The 22878-nt window shown below is 42.8% G+C and overlaps 1 protein-coding gene across 4 annotated transcripts in view; it reads left to right on the top strand.

Moving 5' to 3' along the window:
• The first annotated feature begins 633 nt into the window (after nt 1-633).
• EYA2 (EYA transcriptional coactivator and phosphatase 2) overlaps nt 634-22878 on the top strand; it is a 145739-nt gene continuing 123494 nt past the window's right edge. The window contains exon 1 of one of the 4 annotated variants that reach the window (XM_081196334.1): nt 634-777. The gene's annotated coding sequence lies outside the window, so the exon portion shown is untranslated. Of the gene's footprint in view, nt 818-990; nt 1069-1100; nt 1346-22878 lie in introns of those variants that run through there. The other 3 variants (XM_081196333.1, XM_081196332.1, XM_081196335.1) reach the window with 3 other exon arrangements.

Here is a 22878-nt window from a genome sequence, read left to right as displayed (position 1 = left end):
AAAAACCTGTCACAAATGGGTCTGAATGACACTGTTTGCCAATTAAGCTCTTCTCTGGAAGCATCCAGATTCTACACTGGGTGGGGAGCTAAGACTTAGATGGCCCACAAGGTCCCTACCATCTCTAAACTTATTATTTGACACGTCTTGCAGAGTGTTGTAGGCACTTCAGGTTCTCCCTGGTGTGGTGGAAAATACGCTGACGATGGTGTGCCGGCGGCCACACAAGGCAAGGACCAAGATGCAGTCTTCCCAAACTAAGAGCGCCTTGCTCAGACTCAGCAGCCGTCCTGAAGTCAACGGGAGATACAGTATTTCCAAGTAAGGCTGCAGTCGTGTGCACACTTACTCCGCAGCAAACCCCACGAAACTCTTAACTGAAAGCTGAACAGCTTACAATGTGATTAGGATTGTCAAGGTATACTGGGCAACATACCTTGACTTTAAAACTTCAAGGTTGCAAACCTAAGTACGGTTCCTAGGGAGTAAGTAAGCCTCGTTGGAATCAAGGAACATTGCCGAGCTTTGCAAGTCCTGCTGAAATAAATAAGAGTTCACTTTAAAGACAGCGACCTGCGCTGACGACTTAACGTGGAACGATAGCATTTAAAAAGCGGGTGGCGCGGTGAGGGGGGAACTAGTAGAACAAATCTGCAAGTGAGTCGAGCTGGCGAGTCCGCGCGCTAAGCCCATTCTTCGACGATCGCCTGTCTCTTGCGCCATGTAACCAAGCGCAGGCTCCTGGAAATCACTCCTCGGGTTACAATTCGGCGCAAGGTAACGGGAGATGTTCTGTTTGCAAGCAACTTTACCAAGTGTAGGTAGAAAGAAAGTTTCGCTATTCTCCCTCCTCCCCAGACCTCCTTGGTTAGAATATAACAACTCGCCGGTGTGTGTCTCTCTCTCCCTCGCCTCCCGCCCTCTCCGTCCCTCCCTCCCTCGTTCACTCATTCGCTCTTTCCCGGACGCGCGCACCCTCGCCGGCCGCCTCTCCCCACTGACCCACCCACCGAGGACTCCTGGGCGCGCGTGTGCGAAGGAGCCGCTGAACTTTAGGTAAAGGGCAAGGTAAGGGCAGAGCGGCAGCATCTTTGCTCCTGAGTGGGCATGTGCAGACCTCGCGCGCACATGCTCACTGGCGCGGCGGCGTGAGGAGTTTGCTGGGCACGTTGCTCGAAGGGGAGCGGACGGTGCGCGCTTTCCCGGCTGCTGCGGACTTCTCCAGCTCGGAGCGGCAGCGGCTGTCCGGAGCGCAGGCGGCCTCGCGCGCTCCTTCTTCTCCTGGCGCGCAGGCGGCTGCGGGGACAGGAGCCCGGCGGCGCCAGACGCTCTGCGGCAGCTTGCGGTGAGTGGACGGGACCCCCGCCCCGATGCAGTGCCCTCCTCCCTCTTCTCTCCATCGCGCACCCCCCCCCCCGGTTCATGATTTTGGCAAAGGGGCGCCGGGTGGAGGCGAGCGATGCTTTGCGCACTTGGACATCCCCAAGCGTATTCACTTGCCCGGGCCGGGTGGAGTGGAGGTTACCGGGGCTGGGAACGGTCCTTGAACCTCCCCAATGGGACATTTCTTTTCATGGAGGCTTATGGGGGGCTGCTGCGTTAGATCTTAAATGTTGGGTGACATCTCTCCCCATTCTTGGTCCCTTTCCCCCAGCTTTTCTGCTGGAAGGATAAAAACGCGCCCCTTCTTCATACATCAGCTCGCCTTCTCTCTCCTTTTGCGCGTTCCAAGTATTTCAGAACTTAAAATCCACGCGCTTGTGCGTGTCCCAGGTGGCTTTGGGAAGCGGGGTGGGAGGCTATGAATATGTTTTATGCCGTTGTAGCTCAAAAAAGTGAGTGGTTGATGTGTATAAGGATTTAACTCTCTCTCCCCCGCACCTTGTTTACTATTCAGTGAGGAGGTTTTTTTTTAAATTAATTTACATATCTATCCACTTGCTGTGGAATCTTGACAGATCCTTTCTCTCTCTACTCACAGCATTACTTTGGGGATTGCAAAAAGATTATTATTATTTTGTCAAACGTTTTCTGAGAAATTTTTGTGCCACAACATATGGAGAGGTTTCCCGGCGTGTTGAATGGGTCTGCAAGAGCCTTATCAAACCTCTTGCCTTATTTCGAGTAGGTGAATGCTGATTCTCTGTCTTAATCACTAGTTGAGTATTAGTGCATAGTTTCGGGCATTTCATCAAGTGGAGTGGATATAATGTAGGCATAGGAGAGTTTCAGTTGTGTGTGAAAACTGTATATAGGTAACCCACCAGTGATGATAGAAAATGTTTATTTCAAGAAAATTAACATCGCAACGAAGGAAAAAAATACTCAGTTTGTTACACCATGGATAATTATATTTATTTAGCTATCATTAGAGCTCCTGTTTTTATATGTTCTAGATGGAATGTTTTGAACACCCCAAATATTAAGACCTTAGTAACACTGCTATAATTGAAAAGGTGCATGTAATGAATGTTATTGATCCTGTAAATGTGGCATCAATCATAGCTTTACATCTGTTTCAAGTTTTTAATGTGTGCATTATTTAGCAATCGCCACACAGAGGAACACCACTGAGCAAAAGTTCTCTGTTTTAAAAATGAAAATAAAGTTGCAAGTGAATGGGACTTTGCCCGTATAATGTCCTGGTGCTTTTACCAATGAGAATAGTATAATCTTTAAATACGGCATTTGTAATATAAGCTATGGATGCCATTTTGCTTTAGGGTTGAATATTTTAATCTATTTTAAGATGATGATAATCCAAGCATACAAAGTATGTCTAGATTTGTATGTTCTATCAACATGCAAATTTAATATGATGGCGAGAGACTTTAAGAGGGAGAATGTAAAAAAAAAGTCTTTATTACGAAAAAGTAGAACTGACTTACTGTTTCAAGAAGAAAAGTTAATGTGATTTATACATATTAAATAAGCATTTAAGTGTGAAATTGAATATTTGCGCTCTGAGAAAGGCCCTTGAAGGAAGTTTATAGTGTACAGATTGCTGTGTTTCTCGGCCAATCTTTATTAGATTGATATGCTCCTTTTGGATTAATTACTGAACTTTCAAAATACATGTGGTGAACCAGTTTTCTATTGTTACGAATCTGTTTTCTTGGAGGCAGTGTCAGGTGTGTGCATCCCTTAACATTCTTAAAGCAGTGGGCCAGGTTGTGGGCTCAATCATCTTGGTGCAAAGGTTTACAGGCAAAAGCATTTTGAATATCTCAAGGAAGTTACAGTGTTTCTTTCCTAAGCAGGGCTAATAACTTACATTTGACTTCCATAAGCTTCTGGGTGCTGAATCTGACAAGAGAGGAGGCATAGCTGAAGATGAGAATAGTTAAATACTAGTCCTGTTTTCCACCTGATGGTTTCCCCTGTTTTACTGTAGCACATAGATTTTCTTTAAGTTGGACTGCACCCCTGAAGCTTTTTCTTCTTTTTAACACACAGCTCGGTTCATATTTGCTTCGACCCAAGCCATCCAAATTATGTGGGGTTTCCTCTTTCTTAATACGCTGTAAATGAAACATAAGAATCTCAAAGCACAGCCGTTTTTTGACAGCACCAACTATATCCCAAAGACAGCCTTGAAACGAGATTTTCAAAGCTGGCAACGAAACAATAGCGTTGGTTCAGAAGAAGCACTCCACACACCCAGGACAGTGCAGAACATAGCTTCAGAAGTATCATAAATCAACACTGTGTCACAGGTCCTAAGGACCGCTGCATTCTGGATGGTGGTGTACTTTTCATAACATTATTTTTCTCCTTTTGCTTTAAGCATTTGCATGGTGATTCTGGCTACATAGATCTGTAACATCACCACATGGGTGAAATGCTCTGGACCTGTAGTTGTACTGTAATTACCAGTAAGAATCTGTGCCCGCCTTCTGGAGGGTTCTATTCTGATGACTCCATATTCCCACCTGAACATGTAACTGTGGCCGGAAAAGGAACACATCTCATTGGTGATTGGCATTTTAGACATTAGTTTAATGTGGTATTAGGCCTTGCTGCATTAACTTTTTTCTGGAAGCTTTTTATCTCAGGGCTTTACCTTTCATAATGAAGTATTTAAAAATAATACACATGTAAGTGCAGAATTGTATGGGGTGGTGTTTTTTGTTGTTGTTTTTTTGGTCTACTCATTTTTTGCCTACATAAACAGTGCAGTCCTGAACCAAAGTAAATCCCATTGAATTCAATGCGGCTTATTTCCAGTTAAGCTTGTATAGGATCACAGCCTTAGACATTAATAGTGTCCATCTCTCTGCTTACTGTCATTAATGAATACTTGCATTGTTATTGGGCTGAGTTTCTGTGGCATACTCAATCTCATTTTCTCTGATAAAATTTGGTATTGACATGTCAATTCATGCTGTCTCTAGCTAGTGAAGCTGAAAGGTACTAATTACTAATCTTTCCTATAATCTCCCCGTGTAGCAAATTCATAGGCTGTGCCACTTAATGAGAAAATTGTTACCAGAATTATTATTATTATTATTTGAAGGAACTGTGTTTTGGAGATTTATGTAAACCAGAAAACATAATTGCATTTATGAGAAAGTGACTCCTTCCCTCCCCCGAAATAAATTAAAACAATTAAGGTTAAAATGAAGTAGTCAGTTTACATATGCTGGGTGAAACTCAGCCAAAATAAGCACATTTCTGTGCCATTGGAGTCAATGGGATAATTAACTTGCCGTTGAGATCAGTGGGACTTAAAAATGCGTAGCTTTGGTTAGATCATGCTCTTGATTTTAATGCACAGAGTGTAAACTGTAGCCAGATAAAAATCTTATTTATTTAGAAAAGGAAAAACACTAACAAGAGATTTACCCTTGAGGTAATTTGGTTGGTTGTAAAGGAATGTTTCAGATGCCTCTGACTACGCTGTGTGGATAAATGAAGAGTTGTGCTGGCGGGGGGGGGGGGCGACACCTGGAGGCTTTTTGGTTTTATCAATTTATAACTTTAAAATAAGAATAAAGTAAAACAAATCTGCATAGATGTAAGAGAGAACGTAGTTACTGTTATATTTTGCCTTATGAAACCGTAAAAGGATCACAACAGATTCATTGCCAGGTACAAATTATTTCAGTTGCGGTGGTTTTTCCAACTTTTGTTACCTCTTGTAGCTACAATTGCCATGTAACTAAATCTGAAATTATCACAAGCAGCTTCAAAAAAACAGTCTTTATATGCATAATTCAGTCCAGCAATAATTTCCCTTGTTTAAGTGTGTCTGTGGCTCCCACTCACCATTCTGTAAAGCAAAGTATTGCAAACTCAGCCAGATGCGAACAGGAATAAGAGCTAAACAAACAGAGAGTGATTAAGAGAGAAGAAATTGCCTTTTCTTGCTCTTCTCTTTACTTTCTTTTCTGGCAGAAAAGCCACCCCAAGTGAGCTTATCCCTTTTCAGTTACATTTATCTCATAAGTCAGTTCAGAAAACAACCCGAACAGAGGGCCACCAAAACGGATGAAGACAATGCCTAATCTTTATTTATAGATCTTAACTGTTCTAATGGTGTTTAACAAACACCCTGTTAATATCGGGTGAAGATAAATCCCACAATTAGGTGGCTGGAGGAATAACGAGAGAGCTGCATTTCAGCGACTGTACCATGGGAGCTTAGGTCAGCAGGCTGTTGCAAGAGAGGTCTGGTGGGATTCTTGCTGTAATTTTACATGGGAAATATTAGAAAGGATTTATATCCTGAAAGCAGGGTGAAATTAAATAAATAGAGGAAGAACAGCTTTGCACGGAACAGTTCTAAAAACAATGTTTCTGAAAAGTTTTTGTTCATTCCTGCAAGGAGAACGCGGTTGGTTTCTGTTGCACTGATGGAAAGAAGAGCTGAGTGTTCACTTCTGAGTGTGAATGAAATACGTAGATGAGTACTATTTGCCTCCTCTCCCTTCTAGAATGTTTTGGGGGATAAACTAGAATGTGAGGCTTCTTCTCCCGTACTTTTCGTGAAAAAAGTAGCAATATGCAGAGGGCAATGAGCAAAATACTGGTACATAATAAGAGAGAGAACCTGCTTCTTCTAGGCATATGGCAGATGTTTCCTTTAGTTGTAGCTATAGCATTGTACCGCCACTCTTTGTCATGGTTTGTGCTGATAACCGAAGAAGTGCATGGTTTTGTTTTGATATTTTTTTAAAACAACAACAACCCTAAATGTGTCGTCTTTTGTGGACAACTATTCTATCCGTTATCACATTAATTGTGTCGTATGGATAGCATAGGTGTAGTCGACCCAGTGTATGTAAAAAGCTGTGGTTTGTTTCTTTGTTTCTATTGCACGGTCATATGTTCTGTTCTTATTCATGGCCTTGTAAGAATCCTACAGGGAGAAAGAAAAGAGTTGGGGTTTTTTTTTAAAGTGTAACCAGAGCAACATTGTACAACATTACAGATGGAGATGTTTCTCCCATAATTTCAAAACATTCTAGAATCTTGAAAGAGTCCTCTATCAGTATGTTTTTGCCACAGAGAAGGCATGTTTAGCAACGTTCCATTCTTAAGCTTTAATATTAAAAAAACGGGCGCAAACCAACTACAATTAATGGAACTTTAAAATAACCCCTGTTAAGAATTTGCTTACCATATTTTTCGCTCTATAAGACGCACCAGACCAGAAGACGCACCTAGTTTTTGGAGGAGGAAAACAAGAAGAAAAATATTCTGAATCTCAGAAGCCAGAACAGCAAGAGGGATCGCTGCGCAGTGAAAGCAGCAATTCCTCTTGCTGTTCTGGCTTCTGGGATAGCTGCGCAGCCTGCATTCGCTCCATAAGACGCACACACATTTCCCCTTACTTTTAAGGAGGGAAAAAGTGAGTCTTATAGAGCAAGAAATACGGTAATTCTTCCACTGAAATCAATGGGACTTTATAGAGTACTTTTAACATGCCTTTGCTGAGCCAAAGTTATATTGTATAGGGTACGTGTGTTTGAAATGCTACAACTTGTGAGCAAGCAAACCATGAGAACACAAATGACCAAAAGTGCAAACTCCTGGGGAACTAAGCCAAACCTTGACTCGTGGTTTACTTCTCTGCAGACTACTGAAGAGCTGTAACCAAGGTTTGCCCTGTGTTTTATGGCCGGTGGTTTGTCCAGAAGAACTAAACCACAAGCCTGGGTTTAGATGTCACACTAAGCAAAACCGTGGCTTAACATAGCAGGAGAATGACCAGGGGCAAACAAAGCAGACATAATCTCCCCTCCGGTAGCCTGCACATTTGCTAATTTGTGCTAAACCGTGGTTTGCTTTACCATCACATGCAAATTAGGGCTTACTGTGCCACAAACCCAGTCCAGGGTTGTGTTCACCTAAAGCCCGAATTTACTTGTTCTTGAATGTGTATCAGCAGTGTCCCAGATGGTGGCCTGCATTTTTAAATACTAAATTCAAATGAGGCTGTTGCAATTTACTTATTAGTTTGGCAAAATAATAGCCAGGCAAGTATGAAACACCTGGCATCCCCTTTTTGTCGAGAGCAACAAATGAACAGACTCTGGCCCCGGTGATTAAATTACTGGTGTACAGCTTTTGCTCTCAGAGGGTTCCATGTGAACACTTTCATTTAATATGGACGGTGCTACCGTTTCAAATTGTACATGTTCTGACTGCTAGCACAGAAGTAATCCTTTCAGTTTAGCAGTGCACACACAGAGTGTGCGAGGCTATGAGAAATGTCTCCGTTTATCGCTTCTGGCCCATTAACTTTACATGCTGGCTGATCTAAATGGCTAAGCCGGTTTTCTTTCCTATTCATGCATGCATGCTGGGAAAACACCCAGTGATATGGCATGGGATAATCTACCAGAATTTCCTAGCACTTGAGTGACTTCCATTTATTTCAGTAGGAATTGCGCAGAGCTACTGGAGAACACCATATTTGGTAGTTCTTCTGCATTTTGTATTCTGAAAAAGCCTGAGCTTAAACGTTGCTGTAACGCGTAAGGATTTGTTTCGTGTTTATGGTTCAAATCTTTTGGTGGTGGTTTTTAAAGAGATTCACTTTGGCATTAAACCACTTGGGCACTCCACACAGAAAGGTGGGGTATAAATTTAACAAATAAACAATTTAAAATTCCATCAAAACATCTAGCACTTCAAGACTGTGGAGTAGAAACATCATTTGGATGACTTTGGTATTAATGAGACTGCAATGGTCTTTATTGCCACGGACCAGTCCCCTAAATGTTCCTTGAAATTCTAAGCTTGACATTGGGCATGTTCAGGCAGACACATGTTTAGATATATATCCCTGTCTGACATTAAATTTGAATGGATGAGTCAAGATAACAGCTACTCATGTCACCCATGACATGCTGTTCAGTTGTGGTATTAGAGAGAATTGTGAATGTGCAGGTTCCCTGTTAAATGTACCAAGTATCTGGTATAAAACATCAAAGATCCTCCTGATAAGTCTCTCCTGAAAAATGTTGAGAATTGGGAGAACACGAAACAAGGACTCTGAGAATCAACAACATAGTTGGGTATAATCTTTTCCCCCTTCTTTTAAAGGCTTATCGGCCTGGTTTTGAATGTACTTGGAACTTACTTCTAGAGTCATAGGACTGATGTGACCATTAGGTAAGGTTAGAGTTGTTGTTTTTCCAAAAAAAGCCAGTGTGTTTCCTTAAAACAAAAGAGGACATGGTGTGTTCATCAATACAGGTAAAGAAAAAACACATTTGAGATCGACAGTCTTTTGAAATCAGTATTTTTTTCCTCCCTCACCTCTTCCAAAGAGTGTGCAATCCTATTCACATCTACTCAGAAGTAAGCAACATTGAGTTCAGTGAGGTAAATGAGTATAAGATTGCAGCCCATGAGGTGTTGTTTTTTTTACTCTTCCTGAAGGCAATAAAATTATGTACTTCATTTTACTACAACCCATTTGAACTAGAACATCAGAAAAAATGATATTTTAAGAAAAGTAATATTATGTTACAGCATACAAAATAATTGGATTTTAATCCTTAAAGTAATGGCATACATTCACCGTTCTTGTAGAATCTGCCTTTTGGCAACAAAGAAATGATGTTAAGTGGGTGGGACAGTAAGTGTTCTATTGCTGTTTATATTTGGCTTGCTTATTGCTTTATTAATTCATATTTGTAAAAACAAAATCCAGAAACAAATGTCTAGTACCAGTTACATAATGAGACCCATCAAAGCTCAGTTTTACAACTATTCTTTTGAACAATATTAAACCTGAAATGCTAAAATATTGGGATGTTGATTGTAAAATGGTTCAACCATGATAACGTTGTGGTTTGGATTTGTTGCTGCTGAAAATAAGACAAGGTATTAATATTTAAAACAAATGGGCTTCTGCTTTAATCTCAGAACTAACGTCACATTCTTGACATCAAATGCAGTTTGTTCTTGTTTTGAATTGGGTAGGGTCTGTGTCAAGCTTTTTCATTGGTTTTTTTAGCTATACCACAAGGAACCATATACAAACTCACCTAAGAAAGAGAATACTTACTTAATTCCTATAGCTACAACTGGTTTGAAAATGAATAATATAAATTGTAGTTCCACATAGGTTTGCTCAGAAGTAAGCCCGACTGAGTTCAGAGGTTATTGAATTCTTAGGTGAGTGTGGGATTGCACCCTATATGAACCAAGAAATCCATTTGTTTCTTTACCGCTTCTTTTGTACGCATCCCCCATTTTGCACCTGGGTCTCCCTGGTCCTAGTCCAACACTCTAACCTCTGCAACACACTGGATATTGTTGCTCTTGTCTTGTTCTTTGTTGTTGTTGTTAGTTTTAATGATTACTTTCATGTTGATTTGTAAGCTGTCCTGAGTTTTCATCATACCCTTGCAGGACAAAATTGGGTAAAATAAATGTATAGGGCATGTCTGTGTGTTCATTTTACCGTCAACGTGATGCAATTTACTTTGTTGTTATGCTTCAACTGTTTTGTGAGCCGGCGTCTGGTTGTGGTATGCACAGAAAGGCAATACATACATTTAATTTTTTAAAATAGCAATCTGCTCTTTAATAAGGTGGTCTGGTCAGCAACTTCAGACGTGAGCAGGTGAAACTACACCTTCTTAAAATATGTACGGCAGCAGAGAATTCAGAGGTGTGCAGTTAGTTTCTGTGTTCAGAGAAGTGGAGGGGAGAAAATTAGTTTAAACTTGGAAGGAGAGGTAAAGTCTCTCATGCATCCACAGTAAATTGAACCAATATGGGAAGAGGGGGTAGTGCTTGCATGCTCTGAGAAAGCTGGTAAAAAAGAAAACCCCATAAAGGATGAAAAAGGGAGCTTATTGTTTCTAGAGTGGTGTTAGAATTATCCTATTCATGAATAATAGTTATGTGTTTTGCTCCAATGTGGTTTTATAATGAGTCGCTTAACTTGGAGCACAAATCTCTCTCCTTGTCTGCTTGGAGCTTGTTTGTTAGTTTTTATATACGGTATTTGTATACCACCTTTTATAATTGGGACAGTTTAAAACTTCTGCGCTCGCTACCTAGTCTAACTGCAATTCACTGGGTGATTGACTTCAGAACGAAGCAGTGGTTGGATAAGACACAGGTTGGAAACCACAAGCACAGATTTTTCTGTCACATAGGCCAAACCATATTGATCTAGCTGCCCACCGGCCCCCTCTGCCCCGCTAGATGGCCTTTCCCAACGAAATGCCCTCCAGATGTATTGGACCACAACTGGACCACAGAATTTCAAGACAGAAATTCACAGGCCCTTCTGCTTGCTCTGCTCACCAGCCACTGAGCACCTCTTCAAGAAGCTTTGAGATAGTGACTGGCTTTGCCCCAAGAAGCTCAGGACAGAATACAAGGCTCTCCTATTCTGACTCTTAAGACACCTGCAAAATACTTCTGTTTTTGTGTAAAGGGGTTGTGTTGGTTGCGTAAATCAGAGCGAATTGGGTTTTAGGTTGTTTGGTTTGCCATGATTCTTAGCATTTTATGAATCACTACATACAGTGGTACCTCAGGTTACATACGCTTCAGGTTACATACGCTTCAGGTTACAGACTCCACTAACCCAGAAATAGTGCTTCAGGTTAAGAACTTTGCTTCAGGATGAGAACAGAAATCATGTGGCAAAGGCACAGTGGCAGCAGGAGGCCCCATTAGCTAAAGTGGTGTTTCAGGTTAAGAACAGTTTCAGGTTAAGTACGGACCTCCGGAACGAATTAAGTAACCTTTAACCCGAGGTACCACTGTATTAAAATAGCAAAAGTGCCTTAGAGACCCTGGAACCTGCAGTTGGTTAGAGTGTGGTGCTGAAAACGGCAGGGTTGCAGGTTCAATCCCTGTATGGGACAGCTGCATTTCAGGGGGTTGGACTAGATGATCCTCAGGGTCTCTTCCAACTCTGCAACTCTGAGTTTCATACTTCTTTTTGAGGTCAATTCTCATCTTACAGATGGGGAGCTGAACTTCAGGGAGTATGATTTACCCCGGGTTACCTAGTCAGTTTGCAATCTGAGCAGGAATTTGAACCATGACCTTCTCCTCCTCATTGGGCCAAATTTTACAGGGGAGTGGGACCACCTGAGTGGGAGTCACCTGACATCATAATGAACCAGGAGAGGTCACTATAACTTTAAATTGAGGTCTTCACTACTCATCACAAACCCAAGTCTAGACAGGAATGCAGTAAACATACCATTTTCTTGCTCTTTCCACCTTGCTTGCGGAAGACCAGTGAGTTGACATCTGTTACACTTTTTATAAAAAAAAAACTTGTATAGCAAAATGCCCCTGAGATGTTTTTAAAAAAATTAAAATTCATTGGGCAGTCTATGTATATTGATCAGTATTTTTCAATATCACGTTGAAGCTACTCCTGCATTCTTGTTTCTTTAATTCCAAATAGAAATCCAGTTATTCCTAGAATCATAGAGTCACAGTTGAATAGAGAAGGGTCATGGCTCAGTGGCAAAGCATTTGTTTTAGATGCAGAAGTCTCAGGTTCGATTCCTGGCATGTCTGGATGGGGCTGGTAGAAATCCTTCGCTGAAATCCCCGGAGAGCTGCAGCCAGTCAATGTAGACCGTATTGATCTTGATGGACCAACGCTCTGACTCTGTATAAGGCAGCTTCCTGTGTTCACAGCCATAGATTCTCTGGATGGTACTTAGCAAACATTTCATCTTCCCTTTCACACCTGGAAAAGAGGAATAATGCTCAAAAGTGTTGTTTCGGGTGGCAAGAAAAAATCAGTGCGCTACAGTTGGATGGGCTGGTTTAGATGTGTGGTGGTGATTTGAGTATCACGAAGGGAGTTGTTCGGACAGACAGAACTTAACCGGGTGCAAACTCATTACAGTGGTACCTCTGGATACGAATGGGATCCGTTCTGGAGCCCCGTTCGCATCCTGAAAGAAACACAAGATGTGACTGCGTGTGCACAGGTCATGTTTCACCACTTCCGCTCATGCACATGACGTCATTTTGAGAGTCTGTGCATGCGCGAGTGGCGAAACCTGGAAGTAACACGCTCTATTACTTCCGGGTCACCGTGGAGCACAACCCGAAAATATTCATCCCGAAGCTACTTCAACCCGAGGTATGACTGTACCAGATTTGTAGCTGAGGTGAGCTCCTGGGGAACCTATATCATAGGCCTGTACACTCACAGTGGTGTTTTTGTGAAGTCACTGAGATTGTGCAAATACTAGCATATGCAAGCACCACTTCACATGCACACTGCCTGCCTGTGAGCCCGGCCATGGCCTGAGTTCAGCACTCCAAGATACTTATGTGCAGTGTGAGCCTGAGCAATACATTGGTGTGACCAGAATGACAGTTATATAGGGACAAGGGCCAATCTGGTGTTATTTTGATACTCACTCCTTTGACTGCGCGGCAGGTTTTACGCCTGATGGCTCAAGGACCAAGGAAACTCAAGTTCACACAGGGCGTGATTTTAACCCTGGAGTATAGGTGTGTGAGGAGAAGCACAACAAACAAATCAAAGACTCTAAGTGTGTGCATACCACCCTCGCTGAACTTTCTCAGGAGTGAATATTAAGGCACATTTGCTGAAGCAGAAGTTGGCATAAGACTGTATGGTGTCTCATTTATCTCAGACACTTTCTAATAACATATTTTTCCACTTTGGGGGGAAGTGGGGGAGTTTCTGTCCCTCATTGGTTGTGCGGGGAGGGGGGAGTTAAAGCAGGAATGACGAAGAATCAGACATAAGGTGGAAAGCAGCCCTTTTTCATTATGACATGGATCCAAAGGTGTACTGTATTTTTTGCTCCATAAGACGCACCTAGTTTTTGGAGGAAGAAAACAAGTAAAAAAATATTCTGAATACCAGAAGCCAGAACAGCAAGAGGGATCGCTGCGCAGTGAGCCCTCTTGCTGTTCTGGCTTCAGCGAAAGCAACGCGAAGCCTCTTCAGGGCAGCAGGAGGAAGGCTTCACACGGCTATCCCAGAAGCTAGAACAGCAAGAGGGATCGCTGCACAGCGATCCCTCTTGCTGTTCTGGCTTCTGGGATAGCTGCGCAGCCTGCATTCGCTCCATAAGACACACACACATTTCCCCTTACTTTTTAGGAGGGGAAAAGTGTGTCTTATAGAGCGAAAAATACGGTACTTCATGAGAAGAAACATGCTTGCATTCACACAAAGTAACTCTCCGAATTCTGCTGATTTCCCCACTCTCCATTCTGCTAAAGCCCTGTAATGTCCCCACACTGTTCATGAAGTCCCTTGATCCTCAGAAGTAGCTTTTGGAAGACCAAGGCAGATGCAGTGGGCAGGAGGAGCCAGAGAAGTACTGCTGGACCAGCCGAGTCCCATTTGTGCTTCTTTGGATCCAGCTCTTGTTATTTTAACAAATTCTGGGTCCCTAAACTGAGAATGCTTATCTTATGCTCATTGCAGAGGATATTGTATGGTCATGCAATCTGCCAAGCAACTGTAGATTGGCACCTGTCATGTTCATGAAAATAATATTCCAGGTATTTTAATTACAAGTATCTTAGTTATGTGCGTTCCTTGCAGGACTTCAGCTCATTAAAGAAAGCCCGTGTGGTGTTCTGTGCTAAAAATGACCTTTGTGCATGAGTTACACAAACACACACACACAAGTGTGTAAGCATGCAACCCTGTTTAAACCAGATTGCTTGCTTTCTGCCTGTATCTTTTTGAGGCACAGGGTGCCTTGTGACAGCACTCCCCCTCTCTATGGTAAGCCGGTCTCTTTCGGCTGGTATTTGCGCCTCATCGGTCTTCCACCCACGCCAAGTTGACATTTTACACCTGCTTCTTCATGACAGAAAACTGCTCTTCCTCCCTTTGCCCAGCATCTCCTATTGCAAAACTTGGTCCAAAGCCCAGTTTAAAGGGAGATCAGCCAGTGTGACGGGGCACTGCTAAAATTCCACATTGTCCTGACTGGAAATGCTTAAATTATTTGCTTGTTTGTAAAGTGATTTCTAATATGGTTGTCCGTCACTAGACTTTCGTAGATCTTGTGCTCTTTTCATAAAGAATACGTGTTTGCATAATGATAAATAGCGTCCCAGTTCAGACATCACACTAAACCAAGGGTTAGCATTGAAGACTCCATAAAGCCTCAGGGTTGCTTGCTGCCTTCCTCTTCTCCTCTGCGCACAAGGAGGACATCATAAGACTCTGGTTTTGCTTTAGAACTGGAGTTTACCCTCAGGGGTAAACTATCAGGGCCAGGGTGGGCAGGGACTTTTCTCTATCAGCCTCCCTCTCTGCCACTTCCTTTGCACTCTCTGATTCTCCTTGCTACCAGTGACGGAGGAAGGGGGGTGCGGGCCGCCCCGGGTGTCATCACTGAGGGGGGTGACAAAATGAATAAATAATGAGGTTTTTTTAATTAGGCTTACGAAACTTTTTAGTTCAGTCAACAAACGTAACGCAGCTGGCACTGGACACCATACCGTGTGGGCCGGCTCTTACCGCAGGGCCTGCGGTGTGCCCAAGCCACGCGTCTTTCCTGGGAGTAACGTGGGCACCTGCAGGTTTTGCACTGCCTGAAACAGCAGCGTGGGACTTGTGTCTGTCCTCCGCCTCTCCCTCAGCCGCCCTACAGTTGAGGGAGAGGTGGTGGAGAGGCTCCATGCAGTGCCCCCCTCCCCTGGCTGCAGGACGCGTGGGCTGCACCCGGCACCCGAGTGAAGGGCCTCAGAAATAGAAACTTCCAGCATGCAGTTATCATGCAACTGTTACAAGACGATCAAGGCCATAAGCAGGGAGACAAACAAGAATGAGTAAATTAAGAATTTAACCTTCAAAAGGAGAAACATGGAATGTTAGAGCCTGATTGGATAAGAATGTAAAGTTTCATTCTCTGTTTATTTGTATAGTCTATAAAAAGTATGTGCACCCTGATTGGGGTGTGCAGATTGCGAATGTATTGTGCTGCACCATTTGCTTTGCATATGCGAACCGAATAAACTCTGCTTAAAACCTGAATTGGCGTTTGCCTCCCTGTCCAGTCCGTATTCCAGAATATCTGAGTCACATGCGGTCCAACACGAGCGGCTAGCTATGCTGCTGCTTGCTACCCCTGCCACCCATTTCGCCCCTCCTTGCTAACCACATAAAATCAGGATGAGAGCTGCAGTTTGCCCACTCCTGCTTTAGAACTAACTGAAATTTACTTCAATGGCTGAACTTTGGCTACAGTAGTAGATAGGTAGCCGTGTTGGTCTGCCATAGTCAAAATAAAAAAAATTCCTTCCAGTAGCACCTTAAAGACCAACTAAGTTAGTTCTTGGTATGAGCTTTCGTGTGCTCATTAAGTGTATCTGAAGAAGTGTGCATGCACACGAAAGCTCATACCAAGAACTAACTTAGTTGGTCTTTAAGGTGCTACTGGAAGGAATTTTTTTTATTTTGAACTTTGGCTAGTTAAAGCAACCCAGGTTATCATACCACAGTTTGATCTAATGGGGTCTATCTAACCTGTGTTACACAGACTACAGACAAACCACTAGCAGCACCTATCCCTAACTAAACTTCACAACTAACTTTTTTGTTAGTGAATTTTACACAGAGGAAAAGTTACTGAAGTTCAGTGGCCCATACAGGACTGGGAAATTACTTTCGCCACCAGTCTTTTGGAACTTTAAATAATATTTATGAACCTCCAAGTCATGACAAAAAATAGCATGGTGGTGTACAGACAAATCATTAAAACGTAATAACATTCTGAAAATCATAAAATGTAGAACAAATGCACACTGGATAAAATCTATTTTCCATAAAAGCTCAGTGAAGCAAAAAGTGTTTTTATTCAATATTTGAATTCTAGGTGCCTAATTTCAATAGGAACAACATTCCTCTTAATTTTTCCACTGCCTTATTTAGTAATGTATTATGAGTATATTTCACCTTCACTCCAGGGAGCTCTAGGTGATGGACATGGTTTTTTCCCCGCCCCATTTTATCCTCACAACAACGCTGTGAAGTAGATTAGGTTGAGAAACAGTGATTGGCCAAGGCTGCCCAACAAGGTTCATGGCTGAGTGGAGATTAGAACCCTGGTTTCCCAGGTCTCAGTCCAGCACTCTAACCACTACACCACACTGGTGTGCAGCGTGCAGCAGTTATAACTCTTGTTATAGTTTAGGTATTTCCCACTCAGGCTTGAACTGTGGCTAAAATATAACATCTGCAGTAGTTCTTGTTTATTGGGACCTTGCTATTTTGTTCTCCAGGGGTAACGATACAAGCCTTGTCCCTTCGAGGCCTGATTTCAAATGTGATGCTAGGCATGTAAAAAAACAGCTGGTGTCACATTTAAATCGGGTGCCAATTCTTATGCATGCACCATTAGCAAACCAGCATGGACGGCACCTGGTGTGCTAACACTGCATTCACAGGAACCAGCCACCCAATGTATTCCATCTTAACATCCTTGGAGAAAGGGCGGGATAAAAATAATAAAAATGTAAGCATGATGTCAGCTGCCTGTAACCCCGCACGGGTAAGTTTCTCTGTCATGCTTAGCATCACTCTTAAATCAGTCCTGACTTCAGTGGGATTAAATGTTTTTAGTGGGCAGTAGATTTCAAGAACACAGTGTGTCTACTCTTGCGTTCTTTGCTGCAGTTCTTAATGCATGTTCCTCGTCCCACGATGTCCTAATCCTATTCTTCCTGTATATTCCATTCCTCCATATTTCATCCTCTCAAGATTGTGAGAGCCTTCTGTATTTTTCTTTATATTTTTTAAAAACATAATACGCTATGCAAGGAAACCGAGGGATGCTGTATTGACTGTTTATAGTTTTGAAAGGTTCTGTCCGCCATCTTGATTCAAAATGGCATCCAGTTGTATCCAGACATGGCTGAAAACCTCCCTGATCTCAGGAACTATCAGGCGAATTTGGGTTACAATATCTTAAGAGTTCTTCAAATCATAGCAAACAGGCAAATGAACCATTTTAACACCAGAAACTTATTTGTTTTGTTTCAAAAATATTTTTAATATGCCCATCATCTTATAAGCAATCCCAGGATGGGTTATAATAAAATCGAATTAAATCCAAAGATACCAGCAACAGATCATAAGAACAGGAACAGATAAAAATGACAGCAGAAGCAATAGCAACAGCAGTACCACAGCCCTGCCATATATATATATATATCAGTATCCTATAAATTTTATGCTATAAAGTTTTTACAACTTGGTCAAGGAACAATATCCTATAAACTTTATAGTATGAAGGCTTGTTTGACTAAATGGATCTTCAGCTGGCCCCGAAATCTCATAAGGGGCAACCCCAGCTGCATCTCAGAGAAGAGGGTGTTGTATAATTATATAACTTCCTCTTCTCCCACCCCAATTTCATGGTGCGAAATTCAGTGTGACTCTAGACAATAAATTAATGTTTGTAGTTCTACTATTGTCAAGGGTGAACGTGGCCAAAAGAAATTTTATTTACAGGCCAAAGAACATGTTCAACGTAAGAAGGAAAAGCCTCCAGACACAGTCAAAATTGAAGTCTTACTCCAAGTAAAAACAAAGTTGTGTTTCAGATAAGATACTCAAACGTTAACAGATGCTCAAATGTTTACAGACTGTCATGCAGTTTTTCTTTTTGCAACTTGCTTTTCTAAACATGTTTTTGTTTTGGTTAAGGCTACCTCCTCCCTTACTCATATATATCTGTATCTATATCTATCTATATCTCTGTTGCACACAGCAGGCACTCCATCCTTAAAATATATTATACAAAAAGATAAACAGGTGGATAGGTGCTATATACCACACAGAAAGCTTTAGGCAAGAAGACGGTGAGTTTTTAGGGGAGATCAAATGTTGACTAAATGACAACTGAATAAATGGCCTTAACAGCTCTTCTGTTCTGGGCAGACTAGGTAATTACTGGCCATATTATTAATTAATGCTATTGAAATAGCGCCCAGAGGCTTCACCTTGCTGCCATAACAAAGACAGTAATTGCTCCAGACTACGGTAGTAATCAATGCATGGGCTTAGAGTGGATGCCAATAGATAGGGGAGCATTAGATAACTCTGCGATGAAGATAACAGGATAAGCGTGTTGTCATCTTCTCTTCTGGCAACTTGGAGTACAGTGTTCATTGGCTTTATAGAGGAGATAAATGTTCAGCTTGTCGTTCTGTTTGACTGTGGAGCTGCTTCACAATAGTTGTGTTTACTAAGAACACAAGAGCCAAAGGCACATCTAGTTCTGCGTCCTGCTTTCACAGTCGCCAGCCAGACGCGTATGAGAAACCCAAAAGCAGGTCATGTGTGCAACAGCCCTGTCCTCATTTGTGGTTTCCAGCAACTGGCGTTCAGAGGCATATTGCCTCGTGAAATAGAGCATAGCCATCATGTTTAGTTACTTTTGGAGCGTCTCAGGGGTGGGGGTTGGGGACAATTTGCTTCAGTGCTTCCACTCCTGCCTCTGGAGTCATTTCTAGAAAGTAGAGGCTACTGTTCTGCACCGTGGGAATTGTCCTGTGGTGTCCCGCTGGGTTCCCCACGCCATTAAACATGTAGCTGCTAGGAACTGTCACCAGAAGATCTGGAGCCAAGTGTCCTCAATCTGCAGATGGCACTCAGAATCAAGAGAGGCCAGTTGAGGTGTTAGCTTGGTGCTTCAAGGCAGTGATGGGCTGGATGTGGGCCCAAAACAAATTGAAGCCAAATCCTGAAAAGACAGAGGTGTTCTGAATTCTCACATCCAGGAAGTGGGGAGATTACCTGTTTTGGACAGAATTGCACTCTCTTGAAAGAAGCAGGTCCACAGTTTGGGGGTGTTTCACCACCTATGGTCCAAGAAATAACTTGGACACCGTACTTCATCTTCCATAATGGATTGTTGCAACCGCCTTTGAAGACGACTTGGAAACTTCATTTGCTCCGAAATGTAGCAGCCAGGTTAATGGACAGAGTTCCATTTAGATCTCACATAAACCTTTTCTTGAAACAGTTGTGTTTCAAGGTCCATGCTTGGTTTGGAAGCAGAATATTGCCGAGTGTGTCCCAACCCTGCACATGGTTAATGAATGACCTGTCCCTTCCCATAGACTCCTGTGTGTGGCAGAGGGAAGGGGACTTCTTTCTCCTTCTGGCACACAAAGAGGTCCCTTCCCCTGGAAGTTCACTGCAGGCATCTTACGATTGCCAGAAGGAGATTTCTGGTTGTTGTGTTTGTGGAACGCCTTACAACGTGTAAGGTGTTGCTGGCCAATAGTTCATCCCTTAAAAATATTTAGCCTGGTGGGTGAGAAAACTCTGGCACTTGAGGTAATGACATTTGATCTGCCTTGACTTCCAAACTGGCTGTTAATCCAAATGGATTATTATTTTCTTAGCCCACCCAGGAATATTTGGCAGTGCTTGGGAAAGGGTTCCCTGAAAAGCCAAAAACTTAACTTGCTATGTAAAGGTGCTATGGCCAGGAGGGTCAGGCATTCTACAGGATGAGCATGGCAACTGAAAGGACCTCTGGACCTTTGAGATCAGGAATAGGGCACCTAAGACGTTCCTGATGTCACTGGACTTCAACTCCCATAATTTGTGGCCATTGGCCCTGCTGCTTGGGGCTGATGGGAGCGAGGGGCTTCTCAACAACATCTGGAGGGCCACAGGTGCCCCATCTCTGTTTTAGATCCGCAGTTTCAGTTGGTGAATGAATCTGGAACAAAGCCTTGAACGTCGAATGAAGTGATGAGGGAAGAAGGCAAGATGACCACTGACCTAGCCTATACAGGCAGCAGAATGTGGTGCTAATTCCATGAAGTGATAGCGAGCAGTGATGTTTCATACTGCAGCGGGGGGGGGGGGTAGGTACCATTTTCAATCCTCCCAAATATTGGGGTGGAGTGATCCCTGCATGTTTTCTTTAAAACCCTAACCCCAAACTTGGCACATCAGGAACAACAAACTGGCTCATCCTCCTTCTTCCTGCATCACTGAAGACAGTTCTACCACCCCCTGCAGGGATGGGAAACCATGGGGGTCTAGTTTGAACCCATTTCCCCTAAACCAAAGGTTTTTAATCTTTTCGAGTCCACAGCTCTCTTAACCAACAACCTTCTGTCTGCTGCAATTCTGTGGGGCCTAGGAGCTTGCCCGCAGGGCTGGCAGCCTCTCACCCTTTTTTGTAACACCCTCCCTTGTGGAACACCCTCAGCCTCATCTCCTCTCCTCTCTCCTTGGGAGTCCTCTGGGCAGCTGCTGCTTCCATCCCTGGTCTCTGAGCTGCCCCCCACCCCACACCAAAGAGAGGAGCCTCCAAGAGGCACCATTTGCTTGTGGAGCTTATAGCCAGGACTGCTGCAACAAACACTGGGCAAGCCTTTGGGAGACAGAGATGCAAGAGGACCTCAGAGGAGGGAGGGAGGGAAAGAGGGACAGAGGACAGTGTTGCCCATGGCACCCCAGGCTATCATTCAAGGCTTCCCAGGGTGCCACGGCACACTGGTTGAAAACCACTGCCCTAAACTGTTGATATCAGCTGATGGAATCATAGAATCATAGAATCATAGAGTTGGAAGAGACCACAAGGGTCATCGAGTCCAACCCCCTGCCAAGCAGGAAACACCATCAGAGCACTCCTGACATATGGTTGTCAAGCCTCTGCTTAAAGACCTCCAAAGAAGGAGTCTCCACCACACCCCTTGGCAGCAAATTCCACTGTCGAACAGCTCTTACTGTCAGGAAGTTCTTCCTAATGTTTAGGTGGAATCTTCTTTCTTGTAGTTTGGATCCATTGCTCCGTGTCCACTTCTCTGGAGCAGCAGAAAACAACCTTTCTCCCTCCTCTATGTGACATCTTTTTATATATTTGAACATGGCTATCATATGGGTGGGAAGATAGGTTTAAATTCTAAGGTAGGGCATTTGGCTGTGCATATATATTGAGCCGTGATGAGCACATATGGGAGAGAAAACTCATAGATAGAAAGGTAGCTCAGAGATAATTTTTAAGCTGATTTTTAGTGCTCATGAAAAAGTCCACCACAAATAGGCACTTTGCTTATAATTGATTGCAGTGAGAGAACCGCTGAGGATCTGGATAATTTGAGCTTGCCATGTGTCAACCCAGAAATTTCTACTTGTTGTTCCTGAAGCCTGAGCTTCGACAGTAAGCAACACAGCTTCCTGCTTTCTGCTCTGGTAGATCCAACACCTGTTCTCTACATCTTCTGTGGGGAACAACTACATTCCACTTTCACTATGGTGGGCAGAAGAGGGGAGGTGATCACCTAAAAATCTAAAAATAAACGCGGTGTGCCCATTCATATGTTACTTTAGTTTGTTTCTCGCACTAATAAGAGACCAATCAGCTCCCAGCCATGTACAGCAGTTTCCATACATTCTGCTACTGCCAATAGTGAGAACCCTGACTATATTTCCATGGCCAGCTCTGTGGAAAAAAAGCAAACATAACTAATGTGTTCATTAAAATATATTGGGCTTTCATTGTCTTGCCAATAATATCCCCAGAGAAGGGTATTCCTTTAGGTCAGTAGTTCCCAAACTCTGGCCCGGAGGCTACTAGTGGTCTGTGAACTTAGCACAAAATGTCCTTGGAGCTGTGGTTGAAGATGGTGGATGGCACAGCCATTGCATTAAAGACTAACTTTGATTATGAATTTAAGTGCTTCTTTCATGTATTGTGCTTTGTTTCATTCCAATTTGAATTTTGTGACATTTAAGAAAAGAAGCAATAAAAGTACAATTAAAAATCATACAGCATCTAGCTGTTGGTCGGAAAAAGTGTTAAGTGGTCCGCCAGCAACACCTTAAGCAGGTTTCAAGTGATTTGTGGGAGAGAAACCACTGCTTTTTAGGTGAAGGAATTATCAAAGGATAGTAGTAAACTGTTTTGGGAAAGGTGGAAGTGATGTGGCTATAGCTGCATTCAGTTGAGGGGTTTGTCGTGTTAGTTTTACTGGTTATGTCCTGATTTATAACATTGCTTTTACATTGCAATACCTTGTGGTGTTATAGAACTGAATTTTCAAACTGATATACCACCGTGCTTGCTAAATTTTAAACGGAGGGAAAGATATAGCACCCTAAATCTCATCTGTGCTGAACTTCTGAGTCAACAGGGTTGCAAACAGATTTTGTTTTTGTTTTTTCTGGGAACATTGGGCATGGAAACAAGTGCTAAACTTCTGCTAGGTTACACTAGATTTCCAGAGGTGCCTTTTATATCGGTGGAAGCTCACATGAAATGCAAAAGCGAATACAGTGGTACCTCGGGTTACATACGCTTCAGGTTACATACGCTTTAGGTTACAGACTCCGCTAACCCAGAAATAGTGCTTCAGGTTAAGAACTTTGCTTCAGGATAAGAACAGAAATCGTGTGGC

The sequence above is a fragment of the Podarcis bocagei genome (assembly GCF_964188305.1).
Source record: "Podarcis bocagei genome assembly, chromosome: 5".
NCBI lineage: Eukaryota > Metazoa > Chordata > Lepidosauria > Squamata > Lacertidae > Podarcis > Podarcis bocagei.
This window is presented reverse-complemented; position numbering and strand designations above follow the sequence as displayed.